Here is a 20,304-nt window from a genome sequence, read left to right on the forward strand (position 1 = left end):
TCCGCCTTTGCTATTTAACAATGCATCTTTACACGCAACATGGACACGGAAGTGTGTCCTTATCGCTCATTCCCATGCCAGAGAAAGCTCCACCGGCTTAATTTCTTTTAGATAGCTTGTCGGTAAAAAGCACAGGAGCGGATCCAGTGACAGAAAAGGGTATGGACCTACAGCAGCCCCATGAATTTCACAGGCAAGGGATCCCCAGAGGTGCTTTTGCCAGTTGCTTCCTCTGAAATATAGCCTGCAGCACCTAGTCTTGGTTGGTGGCCTCCAGGACGGGTCAGGAAGAGAATAATGCGACAGTCCCACAATTTAAAACATCCTCCTTTTAGTGGAATAGAAGGCAGCAAGTCTACTGCAGGCAGCTCCAAATCCCTTGATGTTTTACCTGCGATGAGGTGAGCTCCCTCCAACTCCCCAGAGCAGGAAGCTGATAGGAGGAAAGGGGCCCTTTCACAAAGACCCACACACGCACACAAAGAAACTCAATATATAATATGTGTGTGTGTGTCTTTGTGTGTGTCGAGTTTCTGAGAGAGAGAGAGAGTGTGTGTGTATGGTTGGAATAGGGCTCTGGATATCATGGTTCCTCCATTCCCCGCTTGAGCATAAAAACCTGCTGGGTGACCTTGGTCAAGTCACTCTCTCTCAGCCTCAGAGGATGGCAGTGGCAACCCCCCTCTGAAGAAACTTGCCAAGAAAACTCTGTGATAGGTTTGCCAGAAGTCAAAAATGATTTGGAGGCACACAACAACAACATATATACACTATATATACACACATACTTATGAATGAATATGAGACCTATGAAACTTGATATGTATATATGTATATATGTGTGTTGTGTTTGTGTGTGTATGAATATACATGTATATGTGTGTGTGTGTGTGTGTATATATATATATATTATACTGTATGTATATGTGTATATATATTATACTATATATATGAAGTGTGTGTGCATGCACACACATATATACACAAGCACATAGACATACTGAGTTTCATAGGCCTCATATTCATTCATAGGTTTCATTTAGTAACTCACTTGCTCTCTACAGTTTCTTGATGTATATAACGAGTTTGTGTTAAGTCTGTGGAACCAGTCTATAGAGAGATCTTGTGGCACCTTTGGGACTCCCTGAAAGAAAGAAAGGAAGGAAGTTGGCAGCAGGAGCTTTCCTAGACTTCAGCCTCCTTCCTCAGATGGATTTTATGTTTCTTGATGGGAGGGACACTTTCCCCGGGAAGCTTCAAGTGTTCCCGTCTCTCTCTCTCTCTCTCTCTCTCTCTCTCTCTCTCTCTCTCTCTCTCTCTATATATATATATATATATATATGTATATATGTATATGTATATTCCTTCTCTCAGGAGACGGGGACTCTTGAAGCATTCTGAGGAAAGTGCCCCCCCTCACACCCCCTCCTCACACACGCACATATATGGGGGGGGGACTCTCTCTCTTTCTCACACACATACAGACATAGGTATATCTTCAGGCGCCTTTGGGGATGGAAGGGTGAGGCAGAGCCTAAAAGGGAGCGTGCCAAAAGGGAGGAGGAGGAGGAGGAGGCGAGAGGGCGGGAGAATATGAGAGCCTCTCTCTGTGTGACTCTCTGTTGTGTTTCCTCCACACACCCCACAAACACACCCCCGAGCCCTGCTTTGCCTGCCCCCTTCCCTCCTGGGCCCTGGGGCTTGCTCTGTGTGTGTGTGTGTGTAGGGGGGGTATTGCCAGAGTGGCCAAAGCAGCCAGAGAGGTCCCTGTGACAGGAGGAGGAGGAGGAGGAGAGCAAGGATGCTGCTGCTGTTGTGGAGCTGAAATATTCATGACTTGGCAAAGGGGAGGAAGGAGGAGAGGAAGAGAGCCTTGCGCCGCCTCCTCCAAGCCCTCCTTCCCTCTCAGCAGCAGCAGCAGAGTCCGGGCTCCCACTTGGCACCCAGCTCTCGGGAGGAAGAGAAGGAGAGGAGAGGGGTCCAAAGTTGCCTGGCTTTTCTACAGGGGGAGCAGGGAAGGAGCCTGGCCGAAGGGAGCCTCAGGCGGCTTTGGTCTGAGCGGGAGAAGGAGCCCCAAGGCTGAGGGAAAGAAGGAAAGACCCTGGGATTAAGGAGAGCCATGGCCCCTGGGCTGAGGAGCCTCCCCGCCTGAGGCGCCCCAGAGAAGAAGGGCTTCCTTACCGCCTTCCCTGCCAGGTAAGGAGGGGCTTCCCCTGGGGGCGTCCGCACGGCGGAAAGGAGGCACTTCGGCACCGCTTTAAATGCGGCTCTCTCTCTGTCTCCCCCCAACCCCCTAAAGTTTGGAGTTTGAGGGTGTTTTTAGCCCTTCCAAAGAGGGACCACAAAACCCAGCATGGAGTTCCATCAAAGTGGTGTCAAACTGGGTTATTTCTACACTGGAGACGCCCCTCTCCTCTTGGCTCTTTGGGTTGCATCCGCACGGCGGGAATAACCCGGTTTGACACCAGATGGTTCCAGGCTGTGGGATTCTGGCATTTGGAGTTGGTCCTGGCACCAGAGACCTTTCTTTGGCACATTCGGCTTCCAAACAAACTTGTCAGGCAGACAACGGGGCTTCACTTCGGAGAAAGCGTTGGGAAGAAGGAGACCTGAAAACCTCCCAAATAAAGGCAGGTAGAGCCACTGTAAGGGCTTTAAAATCTATGGACATTCCCTTCTTCAGAACGGAAAGCATTAGGCTCTAATACGTAATGCATTGGGGCCAGAACGACAGTCCTCTCCCATACAAGCTGCAAAAGCATCATCATCGGGAAATAGTACAGAGATCTGAGGAGCCACATTCCCATAGTATTCCCTTTGTGTCTCCTCCTCCTCCTCTCCTCTCTTCTCCTCCTCCTCCTCCTTTCCTCTCTCGTCTCTTCTTCTTCTTCTTCTACTTCTCCTTTTCCTCTTCCTCCTCTTCTCTCTCCTCCTCTTCCTCTTCCTTCTAAAGTTCTTTTGTCCAAGGGAGGGGGAATAATGTTACTGCTTTCCTCTCGTCCAATAATAATAACAATAATAATAATAATTAATAAATCGCAAGGAATCCGGGCGGGTTACAGCAATAAAATATATATACAGAATCTTCCAGCATTCGTGAGCCTCCTTGGACCAAAGACGAGAGAAAACCCAGTGAAACTCAGCGGGATTTCTAGGGAGCGGGGAGAAGATCGAGTTGCAGGGGGCTAGGATCGCTTTCCTCAAGACTTGGCCACCTGTTTTCATAGAATCATAGAGTTGGAAGAGACCGCAAGGGCCATCCAGTCCAACCCTGCCATGCAGGAAATCACAATCTAAGCATCCCCATTGACAGATGGCCATCCAGCCTCTGCTTAAAGACCTCCAAGGAGAGAGACTCCACTACACTCCGAGGAAGGAGTTTGTTCCACTGTCGAACAGCCCTTACTCTCAGGAAGTTTCTCCTAATGTTGAATCTCTTTTCCTGGGGCTTGCATCCATTGCTCCATGTTCTAGTCTCTGGAGCAGCAGAAAACAAGCTTGCTCCCTTCTCAATATGACATCAAGTATTTAAACAGAGCTATCATATCGCCTCTTAACCTTCTCTTCTCCAGGCTAAACATCCCCAAATATTATTACTTTATTAATAATAATAATAATAATATCCCCCAAAGGGTAGCTCTGGTGTCTGCTGCAGCAAACAAGTATCCTGTGGGCTAGTGCCCCAGTGCAAAAATCATCCAGCCTGATGCCACTTTAACCGCCCTGGCTCGCAGCTATGGAATTCTGGGATCTGGAGTTTTGTGAGAGATTTAGCCCCCTCTGTCAGATCCTTTCCATCCAGGATTCTGTAGCCTTGAGCCAGGGCAGTTAAAGCGGTGTCAGGCTAGATTATTTCAGCAGTGCAGCTGCAGCCCTAGGCACTTTAGTGGATGTTTTAATGCATTGAAAAAAGTGGAATAGCAACGCTTTCAGAGTGCAGGGCGATAATCTACTTTTTTTGTGGCCAGTTCTGAAATAAGTTTCTGCAGCGAAGGGAGGTGGCTTTAGTTTTTTGTGGGGTTTTCAGGCTACGGGGCCATGTTCTAGAAGAGTTTATTCCTGACCTTTCTCCTGCATCTGTGGCTGTGGGTACTGCTTGAAGTACAGTACCGGGCGGTACTATGATCAGCAAGTTCTTTCCCTCCTTGCCAAGTTCTTGCGGCTTCCAAGACTTTGGAAGAGGCTTAATAAAACAATCATCAAAGGGAATATCATCACACCTCCTCAGCAGGGAAAGGGCCCAGGGACAGGAACATTGCAACAAACATCAGCTTTAACTCTTTGTCTGGCTCAAGGCTATGGAATTCTGGGAGTTGGAGTTTGTTGTGGGGACCAGTTAAAGCGTTATCGGCCAGCCAAAATGCGCAATATACTTGTTGCAAGCTTTCGAAGCACATGGTTTTCTTAGGCAAGGAATCCTCAGAGATGGCTTTGCCACTTCCCTCCTCTGAAATATAGAGTATCCGGGGAATCTCATACCACTGACCTCTGCTTTGAACCTGTGGCTGTTCTTTTTTCTCATATCTGTGCCTGTTGTGTGGTTTCTGACGTACGACAAACCTATCAGTGGAGCTTCCTTGGTCAAAGTTTCTTCAGAGCAGGTTTGCCAGGGCCATCTGAGGCTGAGAGAGTGTTTATTGTGTTTCTTACTTTACTTTAATATCCTGATGTATTTGCAATGTGTTTACCCTACCCCCCAATGATGGCACTTAGTCTGGAACCCCCCCCCCCCATTCCCAAAATCCTGGCTATATCTGTTTCTGCCTCCTTTCTCTCTTGGGTTCAGTCCCTCTGGCTTTGCTTCTGGGTCTTCTTTCCTCTGAAGAGGGAGGCGCAAAAGTCTCTTTCCTCCCCTGGGTAAGGCCTTGCAGGTGTTCTCCCTAGCTACGCATCGGATCTAGTTACAAAGCCTTGTGTAACCCCACCCATGTGTGCCGTTCCAGAGTTGTTCCGTGCACCACCTGTGCTTAGCATCACTTTGCAGGAAGGATGCTCGAATAGCATGCCTTCACATGCGCAGAGGTGCCTTTTAAAGCCACCCAGCCAGCTGCCTGCAAGTCTGAGTCTGGACAGCTGCCTGGATGGAGGATCTCTCTCTTGCTTTTAGGAAGGCAGCAGTAACTTTGCCCTGAAAAGTACAATAACATCCCCAAAGCCACAAAACTGCAATACCTTTATTGGTCAACCAAAATGCACAAAGTACATGATGCAAGCTTTCAGAGCTCCATTGGCTTCTTCATCATAACTCAAAAGCGTTAGCAATCAAACAGGAGAAAGAAAGAAAAAATGATGATGCTGGAGTCATAGGTCTACATTTTACCAAGATGTTGTTATAATTGTTTCAATTAAGATGTTATAGAGGGACCAATCCTGTGATTCACTGATCCCTCTATAACATCTTCATTGAAACAACTATAACAACAACTTGATAATATGTAGACCTATGACTCCAGCATTGCCGTTTTTTTCTTTCTCCTGTTGAACCACAGAATTAGAGATACTTGGAAGTCTGTTGCTCTTATATATCTTTGTTCTTTTATGTTAGAAGATATTGTTTGTCGTGTTTGTTTTTGTAGACATTTGTATGTGTATGTGATGTAGATGTTTTTTTTATGTTATTAACAAATAAAGCTTTTAAAAAAAGAAGAACAGAATTGGAAGAGACCTCATGGGCCATCAAGTGCAACTCCCTGCCATGCAGGAATACACAAAGTATGCCCGGCAGATGGCAATTCCAGCCTCTGTTTAAAACCTCCAAAGAAGGAGACTCCACCACACTCCGAGGGAGTTTGTTCCACCGTCCAAGAGCTCTTGCTCTCAGGAAGTTTTTCCTAATGTTGAGGTGGAGTCTCTTTTCTTGTAGTTTGAATCCATTGCTCCAGATCCTGTTCTCTGGAGCTGCAGAAAACAAACTTGTTCCATATTCAGTATTACATCCTTTCAGATTTTTAAACAGGGTTATCATGTCCCCTCTTAATCTTCTATTCTCCAGGCTAAACATACCCAGCTCACTAAGTTGTTCTTCATAGGGCTTTTCAGCATTTTGCTAAGCCTTTCATTATTTTGGTCACCCTCCTCTGTCTGGACTACATGGATATCCATATAGGCAGAGGCTGTTACTCTTCCTTAGCCATGCAGACTCTGGAAGATGAAGAGTAAACTCTAGGAAGTAAAATCTCTCTCTAAGAAGGAGGACTGAGTGCTCATCCTGTTGTTTCAGTGAATGAATTTGAACTCATGGTGGTTCTTTTTTCATATACCTCAAGTGCATACTTCCAGGTGGTGGAGACAGTAAAAGGGATAGATGGGTGGGTGGGGGATTTGTAAATGGGACACAAGTACATCTCTGTGTTGAGAGCTTTGTTCCACATGGTGGGATGTGTATCAAGAGAGAGTTAATACTTTTGCATGAATGATCCCATATTAAATATATTTCTTCTAAAGTTGGGTTCTATTAATTTTGGTGGAATTTAACATTTGAATAAGCATCTTTGGATTGCTGTCTCATTTCAAGTTACAGTTTGGTTCATTTGTAATCTGTGTGCGAGAAGTGTCATTTTTAGCAGTAGCCAGGGGAATCCAGGAATGGAAGGGAGGCAAATGGGGAGGGGCAAGCTACAATTCTCTTTCCTCCTTCTGATGCTGTCTATCCTCAAACAAAGCCTGTAGGCATGGAAATCTTTGCACAGTGTTTCAAAACAGCATCACCAAATTGTTTTGACCTATGTTTTGTCAAAACAAATCCAGCTGTGCATTGTTCCAGTGATCTCTGCTGATTCCTCTTTCTTTTTTTACTCTTCAAGAAGTACTTCTTTAAAAGAAGTTGTGTGTGTGTGTGTGTGTGTGTGTGTGTACACCTTTGCCTTTGAATGGGAGGTATACCACTGTGTGTGCATGCGCATGTGCATGCCTTGAAGGCACCTGTTCACTTACAGCAACCCCATTAATTTCATAGGGTTTCCTTAGGCAGGGAATATTCAGAGGTGGTTTTGCATGCCCCTTCTTCTGAAATATAGCCTGCAGCACCTGGTCTTAGTTGGCAGTCTCCCTTCCAAGTACTGCTTAGCTTCCAAGATCAGATGGGATCCTGTGCCTTTAGGATATCTAGGCATACAAAATAAGACATAGCCTTCCCCATTAGGCTCTTTAGCTGTATACTTTTGAGGAAATCTCTGAGTGCTGCTGCTTCTGTTGAGGGCTAGTCTAAGACTCTTTGCTTCCTGAGGCAAAGAACAGGTTGGCTCTGTGCTTCACTACATGTTCAAGAAGTGACTAGACTGGCATTTGGATCTTAATTCAACAGTAGCAAACTGATAATAATATTGTGCCACAAATAAAATCAGCTGGCTAGTTTGGGCTGAAGGGTAGAAACAAATGGGGCACATCTCAGGAAGTATAACTGGGGGCTGGCATTGCTTCTGCTCAGAGCATTTGCCACCCGAGGTAGTTGCATATTACAGTATGTGTACATATATTACAGTACCATCCCTTTTCATGTAATTATGATTGTACAAGAATACTGCAGACTAAACAACCTTTTCACATCCCATAATTACCAAAGTGAGCTGCAGATTAAACCTCCTGTATGAAGGGAACAAGACCAACAAAATTTCCACCAGTTAAGTGGCACACTAGAGTTCTGTGCCACACACCAACACAAAAATCAATGTGCATTCTTGGGTGTGTTTTTCATCTGTATGCATTTTTGCATACATGGTCTTATTGTGTGATTGTATGAAGTGTGTTTTTGTGCACATTTTTCTAATGTATGAATTTTTCGTGTGCATTTTTCTCTAAATAGGTGCATTTTGGAATGCTTTTTAGTACTGTGTGCATCACCTGACAAGCTTCAGAATATTTGAGTTTCTGACTACAAATTTCATGTGAGTTCAGGCTGAGTTCAGGGAGGTGGAAATTGGGTATTAAAATCTGAAACTTACCCTGTGTGCTGGTAGGGCTGGCCCTAATTCTCTCACTGCCTTCCAGACATGTGAAAGCAGAGAACAAAAAGTTTATGTGTGTACAAAGGAAATTCAGACAAGGAAAGGGGATGGGATCTTGAAGCACCCTGCATTTTTCTAACTAGCCATTTCTTGGCATTCTCTCCTGTTGGAAGTGAGAGGAAAAGAGATTGTAAATATACAATTAATGTTCACAGTGTGATGGCTGAAGAAATAGGCAGGAAAAGTATAAGATTTATTCAACATAACAGCATCTGCAAAACATTTTCATTCTCCAACATGTTTATATAAATGGTCCGCATTTGCCAGTCTTGACTTTTCTCTGTTGCACTTCTTACCACAGCCACAACTATAGATAATATTTGTTTAGGTACACAGGAGGTGGACAACCTCTGCCCCTTGGAGTAACTTGAAACACTCCATATGGCATTAGTCTAGACCTTTAGAAAATAATGATTTGTTCCTCTCATAGCAGCCTGCTGGGTTGAGAAGAACTGTTTGTATCTGCATGTGCTCATGCTGGAAGAGCAAGGGATATCAGAATGGGAATGTGTGGGGTGGCAAAGAAAGAAAGAAAGAAAGAAAGGGTGACCATGTCCACTGCTGGCTTCTGTCTTGCCTGCCTCCAGCATAGAAGAGACAACAGATTACCTCTGAGGGGATGCAGCCCTTGCAAGATGAGTGTGTATGTTTGTGTGTGGGAGAGTTTCCCACTCCAATGAAATGTGTAGTCCATAATTTACTTAAAAGCTACATCATTTTTATTTATTAATTTATTTTCTTGCAGTAGATTAGGCCAAAACAAGTGTGTTTCTGCCTTGATCACTGTTGTTTCCGCAGCATTCAGGAATAGACTTCATTTAATTTAAGGAGGGTGGGATTTAAACTTAGAGACATGGGAGAAAATCATGTTGGCAGGTGCCTTCATTTATCTTTACAGGATCACAGCCAATTTACACTTAAGGGACAAGGAGGGGTAGTCAAGGTTGAGAGGCCATAGCATAGTTTTACATAAAGTCTATTGTTTTACTCACTGCAGCTAGCTTTACAGTGTAATGCCAGGAATGCAGCAGGCTCCTCCAGCCCACATATCTCCATCATCTCCTTGTTGAAGCCTTAGTCCTTGACCCAGTCCAAAGATTAGGGCAAAGGAGAAATATCAAGAATATTACTCCACTTTCATATAATTAGTCCTACTGAGACATCCTCTTCTCAGTAGGTTGATATCTTGTAATGCTTGTGGAGAAGGATTCCTGTGTAGCCCAGCTGGTGGAGAAAGAGAGCTTTGTACGTCTTCTAATATGACATTCCTTCTTACTAAATCCTGCTTTGATTCAGAGCTGCATAGATAACCCAAAAGAGGAACAGGCACTGACACCAGTTAGGAAAGTCATCTCCATATGTTTTGGGCCATTTCATTTAGTATGTTCAGATCATACCTTGCTTACCCTTCTATACAAATTTTGTTTACTGGTGTCTAGCTTAAAAGCATGGCCATGATCTGAAATGCGATGCCCCATCCCCAAACTATGAGCAATATGCATATAAAAATGGAAGGGCAGTTATTTATTTGAACATTTATAGGCTGATCTTGGGCTCTAATAATACTTCCAGGACATATAATAGAGACTGCTGCAGACAGAAACTTCCTCGATGAAGATCTTATCTAGGGTAATGGCTGGTCAAAAATTATATTTGTGAGATGCATATCCTGAGTTATGGTGCCCCAAACTATGTCCTATTAGATGCTTTTAGGTTTAGCAGAGAAAGAGGAGAAAAACTCAGTCCTAGAATTAAACACTTACTCTTTGGCATGGGAGTCTGAGATCTGAACCCTCAATGCTGTGGTTGCAAATTTGGATACAGCAGCAGCTTTAAATTGTTTTCTGAACTGGTGCTTATATTCCAGTATACAAGGTAGGCAAATGCAGGTGGGGAAATACTGGCATATCTTCTTCTATAAAGCCATATTTTATGTTTTTAATTCTGCTATATTTTTGGGGGGGAGGATCTCAGAAATAAAAGCTATGACTTCTTGAGCCTTTGCTAGTTTTCAGCTGTTCATGACAGGTATATATAAAAAAGGCCAGCACTGGCCAATGTAGGAGGCTATGGCATAATCAGCTGGTTCTCTCTGCTTCCCAAACCACTACCTCTGCTGTCCTTTGTAAGAATGCTTGGAGGGCTGAAAAATGTGACATTCAAATCTGAAGTACTTATTCAATCTGCATCTGTACCTTTGAATCAAACAGAGTTCTAGGAGCTGCAGATGAAGAACTGAGAATCAGCTTCACACTGATAGAGGAAGAGAGCTTGTTTACAGAGCATATTTAGTAGTAAATGCTGCCAGACATCTCCCCACACTCCTGTCCCGCTCACTTGAAAATTTCAATAGATGGGCTAAACTAAAATAAAGGAGGGCCCATGTTACTAAGGGAAAAAACAGATCAGCAATAAGAGCCAGCTTGGGGTGGCATGAGGGCATGGTGACCCCAATCCGGCCTCATACTGCCCACCTAACCACATGGTGGGCAGTGTGGGAAAGCTCCTATAGTGCAGTGAGCAGATGCTGCATGCCAGAGGAATGGAGAAGAGCTGCAGCGGTGGCGAAAGGGGCACCCCTTTCCCCAGTGCTTTCTGCTGCTCCTGTTTGTGCTGGGAAAAGGCCAGATTAAGGCCGTGGCATGTGGTTGCCACGGCCCTGTTGTAACACACAAAGGGGTGGCATGATGCCGCCCCTCTAGGGCCGACTGTTTTCAGCCTAACATGTGAAGTCTGTACAGATTGCACTCAGAACTATATTTTCCTGTTAGATCATAAGTGAATACCTTGTCAGTGACCTTTTTTTCTCTGAACTGAATAGGTGCGCTAATAGGCAAATTGGTGTGAAAAGTGGAAATGACAGTGGGGTGAAAATAAACTAGCTGTTAAATCTGTCCATTTGGGTTCTAGTCCACAGATTATTCAATGTAGTCCATAATAAATGATTAATTGTTGTACTGTAATCTATTAGTCAGCCTTTAAGTGGCCACATGATTCTTTATTGGGTTTGCTACAACAGATGAACATGGCTATCTCCGTTGTGTAATTATAACATTTAAGAAGTTTAGCCTGTAAGAAGTCACTTGGAAGTGTGGTGTTAAGAAATCATTCCTGATTACCTAAACAGAAGGATCTGATTTTGCTGCATTTCCTCAAAGTGATATGTTATTTCTAAATTGATGATTACACTTTCTCCTTTTCTCATGTCCTCATTTATATATGCTTGGACGGGAGTAGAGGAAGGATAGGTAAAGGGCTGAAATGAAGCTGAGCAAAAAAATGTGTGCAATTTTTTGGCTGTCCACAAATCTATACAAATTCATACTTATCTTTTTACAATAATACTTTGTACATACAAGGAGGCTTTGTGAGAGTTGGCACTTGTCTCTGAGCAAGTCTTGGAACAGGTGGGGAAAGAAATCATTGCATATGCTTACTGAAGCATCTTGATGTGAAATTATTTTACAATCACTTCCCTTATGGTCTGAGTGTTAGACTACAGTTCTGGAGACCAAGGTTCGATTCACAGCTTGGCCAGGAAACCCACTGGGTGACCTTGGGCAAGTCACATCCTCTCAGCCTCAGGGAAAGGCAATGACAAACCTCCTCTGAATAAATTTTGCCAAGAAAACCCCATGATACGTTTGCCTTATGGTGGCCATAAGTTGGAAATGGCTTTAAGGCACACAACAACATAACTCTTATGTTTCTTTACTTGTATTAACCTGAGCAGTAGTATCCTTTTAAGAACACATTTTTGTGTGTATCAAGATCCTAAAGAAAAAGTGCACAGAAAGATGCTCTCTTTGAATTTGGTGAAAGAGAGGCACTTAGTGGATGTTCCCTTGGATAAGCTTGCTAAAAAGTGAGAAACTTCCAGTAGTGTTGCAAGTTTCAGATATCTGGATAGGCTTTGGGGCTTTTAAAAACAGGGTTCTAGTTTCCTTGAACCTTTTATTTTCATGCTGCTTTAATGACCTCTGTGCTCTGAATGTGCTACCCATCTTGAAATCTGGAGATGTAATGGTGCTGAATTCAAATCCATCCTTTCTTTTTTACTTTCTGACTGGCTAAACAAAAAGAACAAGAAAACTAGCAGTCTAACCCTTACATTTCCACACAGAAATAAGATGTGGTTGCAATTATCTACATTCTTACCTGGGATAAATATTCTTTAATTCAGTGGGAATGGTTTCTGAATATGAGTGTGGATGACAATGTAATTTTGACCTCTGTGAACTTAACTGGATTATTGATAGTAGGGAACAAGAGGCTCTTCTCTGAAGAAATGTTGGACCACATTCCCTTGGTGTTGTTTTTGAGCATACTGAATTTAGCCACTTGATATCGGACCATATGGCTTGTGGTTCTGGCCCTGACAAAGCATACTGCTAATAGCATTCTCACTTGTCAGCCTGCTTCCTAACATCTCCTCACCCTTACAACCAGAGTTTAAATAACAAAAATGCTATTCTGATAAATGTACTCTCCAGGTGAAAACCATAAACACACTTTCTAAGAAGAAAGTCTAGTTAAACTTTTGGACTTCTGGGCAAACATGTTTAGGTTTTTTTAAAACAAACAAACAAACAAACATATTAATCCATGAGTAGAAAGAGGATTCACAGTTGGTAATTACCTAGATCTAATGAATAAATGAACCAAAATGAAACAAAAATGTTTGCTTTTGAGTTCTCCAGAACTCCACATTCGACTAAGATGTACAAAAAAATAGGTGATAAAGAAAAATGAGAGAAAAAAATAGGTCTGTTGTTGTGAGGCCAGTAGCAAACCTTATAGTCATGATGGAGATGGAATGAAACATTTGAAGGTATATAGATTTCAGTTTACTGGGATACTGGGATTGAAATTAATGATTATATAATAATAATGCATAAATAGCATATAATAATGTTGTTGTTAAACAGATACAGAATCCACTTACACCTTTTTCTGGGCCAAATAGTAGGCTAAGCAAGTTTCAGATTTAGAGGTAGGTGAGAAATTCATTAGTTTCACATTTTAATACCTAATTTGCACATTTCTGAACTCAGCCTGACCCCATATAAAATTTAGTCAGAAACCCATATGTTTTGAAGTTTGTAATGTGATTCATGCAGTACCACAAAGTATTCCAAAGGCACCTATTTGAAAAACATGCACATAAGAATGCATACGTTAGAACAATGTGTACAAACACACTTCATGCAAACACACAATAAAATCATGTATGCAAAAATGCGTACAGCTGGCAAACGCACCTATGAATGCATATTAATTTTTGTGTGGGGCTGGTAATGTTGCATAGAATGCTACTATATCACTTAAATGGTGGAATATTTTTTTGTTAGTTTAAATTTCAAATCCTTGAATGTAATTGTTTTTTTATTCACAGTTCAAAGAGCCAGCTGGAGTATGACTAAGCAACTGAGACTAGAACATTTCTGAACCCCAACATAAAATTATCAATGTACACTTGTTCACACCACTAAATGTGGCTACTAATGATTATGGCTGTATATTATTTCTACCAGCAGTTGCTTGGGAACATGACTGAGAGATGTGCTGTTGCATACAGTTGCTGCTTCTTGGGTTTCCATAGCCTGCTTCTGGCCCTTTCACAGGCACCCAGGAGGTCTAAGAAACAGAAAAAAGGCAATGAGATGGTCCTCTGTTAGATTATATATGCAGATGACCAGTCAGAAACTGTTATGACTCTGAAGTGGTTTAGTGAGACTGATTCTGTAAAATATCAGAGGACATCCTAGCCTCAGGAAGGTGAAGAGAGGAATAGAATCCCTATATTTCCTGTCCCAAAACATTGCCTTACACTGCAGCGAGCAATTTGTGGCCCTCTAGATACTGTTCTCCTTTCAGGATGTCAAAATGGTACAAATGACTAAACTAGGCATGCAAGGATAGATAAGCTAGTAAAAATTATTGTCAGCTACTAATTCCAGTGGACACATTTGAAAGACTTTTTACTGTATATCTTCCCCAACCCCATTGAGGGATATCCAGAACTATTATTGGACAGTTTTTAAAAACTTCCCAGCAATAAGATTACACCAACCCTTTGAACAGCTCTTTGAAGAGCCTCTGAATGTTTTAAATCTTCCAGTGTAGAATGGAAAAAGGAAGTCCACTTTGGCTGTAATGGAATAATCAGTCTGCTATTATGATTGCACGAGGCTGTTTTTCTTCTCTTGTTAAAGCTAGCTGGTATGTTGGCACAGAAAAATAAAAATGAGGTGTTTTTTTTGCCATAACCAATATCTTCTTGGCTCAAGATTTCTAGCTGAGTGTCAAAAGTTTATTTTGTGAGATCCTCCTGAGGAGAAACATGATGCAAAGATTAGCTCAAGGTGAAGATTAGATAGTTGTCTTATCTCGTTCCTTTATGTGAAATTGTTCCAGCACAACAGCTATACTGGGGTTTTGTAACATGCACCTAGTTTACACAGGTTTATGATGGGGGTGGGGAGTAATACTAGAAAGAAGTTTGAAATATCTGCAGTGTATAGGTAAAATGTGCCGCAACAATGAGCACATTTTTTTTTAATGTGGCACACTCAAATCCAATTACACACACATTGGAGATGGTCAAGAGGGCTGTCCCTTGGTTGCGTTTCACTCAGAATTCAGTTTATTCTGCTACATAATCCCCACAGGTTCAAGTGTGATAAGTCTCTTGTTAAGTCAGTGCTTCAGGCAGTGATCAAGGGCACACAGCTGCATATAATATGGGTGGCTGTTAGTTGGATCTTTCTCCTGTCATAAGGAAGAGAGCCTAATATTCCAAAACCCCTATATGCCAGTTGACCAGATTGCCTACAACCCCACAGTACTGCTAAGCAGCATGCAGGGTGACCAAGATAACAACAACCCATGTTAAAGAAAAACTGTTGCATAGTAGTGAATGTATAATGCCGTCCAAATGCTCTCTCATGTTTGCAGCATTTGTCTTAAGTGCACTCCTAGAATGGCCAGCAGTTGAATGATATGGGGCAGTTAGCAGATAAGATTTTTAAGCTTAATTATAGATTCCTATCTGAAAGCCCTCAAAATGTAGAATAGGGGATTATAGAGCAATTTATTAAGTACCAACTCCAAATGTTTTTTGGGCGGAGGGTAGACCTCTCCTGCTTCTGCATGCATTGCACTTAAGTGGGGGCATCATTTCTGATTTCATTTGTGGATTTGGAAGAGTCCTATTCTTTTTGTTGTGCACCTTCAAGTTGTTTCTGTCTTGAGATGAACCTATCAAGGGGTTTTCTTGGCAATATTTGTTCAGAGGTGGTTTATTGTTGCCTTCCCCTGAGACTGAGAGTGTGGGTTTTATGGACAATCTGGGAATCAAACCCAATATTCAATATTACAGAAGGGTGGTGTGCACTAAGAACATTTGCTTTTTTCTTTTATAGCTCATAGCTGCAACAGCAACACAGAACATTAACATACCAAAAAATAGAAAAGTATTTATGACATTGATATGAATATGAAGTATGTAAGTGATTAAAAACCATAAGAATTATGACATTGATATATGAAATACACAAGTGCATTAACATGTTGATAAGAATAGTTCCTTTTTGTGTAGAACCAGCAAGTTGGCCAAAGAGAGAGGATGTTGAGAAACAGTCCTTCTTGGCACTTCTGTACAAACCAAAACCCAGCTGTTAGAAATGACAGTTATGTAAAATTAAGTTAGAAACTCTTGCCATGCTGTAAATAGTCACATATCTGCCAGCAATGTGGAGCACAGGTGTGCTTTGCTTGCAGTAGAAAGGACTATCTATTCCATAACAGCTTTTAAAGAGCAAGTATATTGGGAGCCAGCATGGGTTTGAGCATTGGACTATGACTCTGGAAAACAATGTTCAGCTCCACTCGGAAATCTACTGGGTGACCTTGGGCAAGTCACACCTTCTCAGCCTCACAGGAAAGCAATGGGCAAACTCCCTCTGAACGAATTCTGCCAAGAAAACCCCTTGATAGGCTCACCTAAGGGTTGCTGTAAGTCAGAAGTGACTTGCAGGCACACAACAACAATGGTGGTGGTTAGTGAGGTTTTAGCAGGTGATGATGTATGCTGTAGTTTTTCCTGAATTCAAAATCTGAGATATGTCTGTAGGAAAGAAGGCTATTTGGTAGTGGTAGATTCAGAAATAGATTGTAAATGCTGTATAGTTCCTAGTTAAATATGCAACATAAAACAGACTCCTGTGCCAATTATTTTAGGCTTAATTGTTTCTTCTTTAAAATATCTTGCATATGGTGAAAATTTAATGTGTCATCTGGTGCATCCTATGTGTAAACAAGGAAGAAACACTTATCTAGCAAGTTTCTATTTGATTAGTTGTTTCACACTCTTGCCTAAATCTTATTGTTAGTTGTGATCACTGGATTACTGTGATTTACCTATGTTTTGACTAACTATTCAGCAATTGATTGAACAAATCTATTGTAGTTGAAAATAATTTACAGGATCCCAGTCTCTGTTTTCTAATGCTTAAAATGTGAACAAAATCTCTTCTGTTTATTAGAAAGGCTTTTAAATATGTGGGATAGAAGATAGGAAGAACTGTCCAATGGAACTGAAGAGAATTGCCCATGTCATTTGCAACCACAGATTAGTCTTGCTGACTTAGACAGCTGCATTAGAGTGAATATATAGAACTCACTCTATTTACAATGAGTATAGAACAAAAACAGTTTCTTCGTTTCATTAATTCAAACCAGTTTCTCCCTCTCCCTCTTCATGTAACTCTCTGTTAATTCTAGTCAATGTTTTTTTAAAAATTAGCATCCAGCATGCCCAGCCCATCCATAAACTTCTACTGATCCACACCTATATAGGGTTCTCTGTGTTGAAATGGACAATGTTTGGTTCTCATAATGTTTTGAAATAGCTCCCATCAGCTCTAGCCACCTTAATCAATGGTGAGGGATGATGGGAGATGAGGTCTAACAACATTCTGGGGGGCTACATATTTTTGTCCCCTATGCTATGTATTTGCAGATAATTTTCCCGTATCCCAAGATGCTGACTCTAGTCCTGTTCGTAGCCATCATAGCTTGGTGTCTGGTTACTCCTGTAAATGCAGTGGAACAAGCTGAAGTGATATTGCAGATGAGTGTGGCCATTCAGATTGCTGAGTGAAGTCATTGTCAGCCTTAAAGAAGGAATGTAGGACCTTTGTGATGAAACATGTTGGATCTCTCTCTATGTAGCTCTGCATATTAATGGAAACTATCTCCTGCTTTTAATATTGATCATACAGGAGTCTGACAAGTAAGTAATGAAAAAAAATTCTAGTAGCAATATTTATAACCAATAAATTGGAGTGAGGTTCCATTATGGTACTAGAAGAACGATGAACCTTGTTGCATGAATCCCACTGTAGGAGAAAAGCAGGATATAAATCCTTGAAATAAATAAATAAATAAATAAATAAATAAATAAATAAATCTTGTCAATTCCCTACCAAGCTCTGCCCCTTATAATGTATCATACAAATTCCAGAAGCAGCAAAGCATTTACAGAAGGCAATGGATTTTTCATATCTAACCAGGTGCAGGGCATAGGTCCAATCTAGTGATGTCACCAGAGAACTGTGTCTAATGCCCCTGACTACAGATGACTAAATCTCCCCTGTGGTCATTGGCACATCCAAATAAGCAGAGTGGCTGTGAGCTGATCGCAGATCCAGAGGCTCATCACCTGCAATCCTTAATTGGCCCAGTGATTCTGGGCACTGCTGAATGTAGCTACAATTTACCCTATATTGTAGAGTTACTGTGCTGGAAGCTGTTTACGCAGAAGATCTTCAGACGCAGGGACTGAATTTTGCTTCATACAAATGGCTGTATCAGAGTTGGGTGGCCAGATGAAAAACAGGGCTCCTGAAACAACCCTTAATAACTGTATAGATATCCAGCATGATACTGACTTTCTGAACAGCTATTGAAGTGGCAGGAGTCCTGTTTTCCTTTGCATCCAGCCACCACACAATCAAGTGGATGCAAATCCTATCAATTGAATCTCCCCCTGAGGCAAGAGGTAAGGAAGATGTACTCTCACTTTTTAAAAGCTTGTGTTGTCACTGGAATAAAGATGTGATTTAGGCCTCAGCTGCTCTGGCTCCTACGCACAACAGAAAAATGTGATTGTACCTAGGGAGAGTGTCAAGTTAAAAAGAAGAAACAGCAGCCAAGCTGAGGCGGTATGGTTTACCAGAATAAAACAATTAAGAATATAAGAGTTGGCTTGCTGGTTTATATTGACTCAGGTGCAGGGCATAGGTCCAGTCCAGTGATGTCACAAGAACTGTGTGTAATGCCCCTGACTACAGCTGACTAAATCTGACTTTTCTTGAGACGTCAGATCTGGCCATCATGACACATGCTTTAGTTAAATCCCAGTTGGATTATTGTAATTCATTCTATGTGGGGATGCCTTTGAAGAGTGTTTGGAAGCAGTGGCATCACTGGGGGGTGCAGTGGTGCAGGCCACACTGAGTGACACCCCAGAAGAGGGGCGACACCTGGTCAAACCTCCCCCTGCACACCGTCACCACATACCATTCCTATGTGCTCCTGTTCCCATGCATGCTGTCCCCATGTGCTTGCCTTGCATGTGCCATCCTCATCAGGAAAAGGACAGGATGAAATAAGTGGGGAGGAAGCGTGCACCCCAGAAGCTGCACACCAGAGGCCATGCCTCCTGCACAAGGTGACACCAGATGCAGGGATGCTATTGTTTGGAATCTTAAACTGGTCCAAAGAGCTGCAGACAGGTTGCTAACTGGGGCTGGTTACAGGAATCACACAACATTCTTCTTGCATCAGCTCCACTGGCTGCCAGGTTCTGGGCACAAGTCAAAGTGCTAGTTATGACCTTTAAAACCCTAGACAGCCAAGGTACTGGTTATTTGAAGGACCATATTCTCCCTTATGCTCTGAGATCTGCTGGGGAGGCCCTTCTCTCTGACCTCCCTCAGGCACATCTGGTGGGAACACAGGCCTTTTCAGTGGCTGCCCCCAGACTCTGGAGCCCCCTTCCCAGAGAAGTTAGTCTGGCATCTTCCCTACTTCCTTTTGTAGACAAATAAAAACTTCTGTTTTGATAGGCATTGATAAATGACTGTATAAAGTCCATCTCACCCATTCAATGAACTGGATCCTGCCAATTGTTGTGCTGAGCCAGTGTGGTGTAGTAGTTTGAGTGTTTGAATTGTGACTCTGGAGACCAGGATTCAGTTCCCCACTCAGCCATGAAGCCCACTGGTTGACCTTGGGCAGGTCACATGCTCTCAGCCTCAGGAGAAAGCAATGGCAGACTTCTGAACAAATCTTGCCAAGAAAACCCCATGATAGGTTCAGCGTAGGGTCACCATAAGGCAGAAATGACTTGAAGGCACACAAGAACAACAAATTGTTGTGCTGGTGTGCATGTGTGTGTGCTAATGATGTATGTTTTAACCTGGATTTATTTTTTATTGCTTAATTTGTTTCTTAACTATTGTATCTTGTGGGATTTTAAGATTTTAAAAAAATGTTGTAGCCACTTTGGGACTGGGGAAAAGGCGAGACAGAAATAACAACAGTAGCAGCAGCAACAACAACAGATTAATTGCTAGGCTTTGGAAGAAAAAGACCTACTTAAACACTGAAGGAGAGAACAAGAACTTAGTAAAGACTGTTTTTCAGACAAAGCCAAGAGTCAAAAACTTCTAAGCTGATCAGATGCAAAAGAGCACTGTGATCCTGCCCTTTCAATAGCTGTAGAGAATAGAGAATTTCATCTGGTGTCACTTGCTTGACGAGCTGCTGAAATCCTTTCCTCTATGGAATTAATACAAGTGTGAGGGCCCTGTCCTTTTTTCCATCTGGTTACCCTGATTAGCAATATTCATTCAGGACCTGTGGATGATTAGGGGTCAAGCTGGCACTGCTGCTTAATTATGTAAATCACCATAGTTGTGTAACCTAGGAGTTGGTGTGCTTGACATAGCATAGGTGTAAAATGATTATCATGTCCAGCTCTGTTTATAATTTGGGCATTCTATATTAATGAAACACTTTTACAAAATCATAAAGCAAACACCAGCCATTATCACATTACTAAACACTAGTGTGAATACTAGACATAAGTGAGGCCAATACATCTGTGCCCAAATAGGATTGTAGCTGGCACTCTGTGCTGCAGAAGTAACTTTAGCCTCCCGTGTCAAAAGTAGATCAAGAAGTATCCCTGTTCTGCAATCCCATTCCATCAAAAGGAGTGAAATATTGCCTA

The 20,304-nt window shown here is 42.2% G+C and overlaps 1 protein-coding gene across 1 annotated transcript in view; it reads left to right on the plus strand.

Moving 5' to 3' along the window:
* The first annotated feature begins 1,969 nt into the window (after positions 1-1,969).
* LOC149318775 (cadherin-23-like) overlaps positions 1,970-20,304 on the plus strand; it is a 582,387-nt gene continuing 564,052 nt past the window's right edge. Inside the window, exon 1 of the mRNA XM_089510444.1 lies at positions 1,970-2,196. The gene's annotated coding sequence lies outside the window, so the exon portion shown is untranslated. The remainder of the gene's footprint in view (positions 2,197-20,304) is intronic.

This window comes from Sceloporus occidentalis, unplaced genomic scaffold (genome assembly GCF_023333645.1).
Source record: "Sceloporus occidentalis isolate IW3139 unplaced genomic scaffold, rSceOcc1.0.p SCAF_2, whole genome shotgun sequence".
Classification (NCBI taxonomy): Eukaryota; Metazoa; Chordata; class Lepidosauria; order Squamata; family Phrynosomatidae; genus Sceloporus; species Sceloporus occidentalis.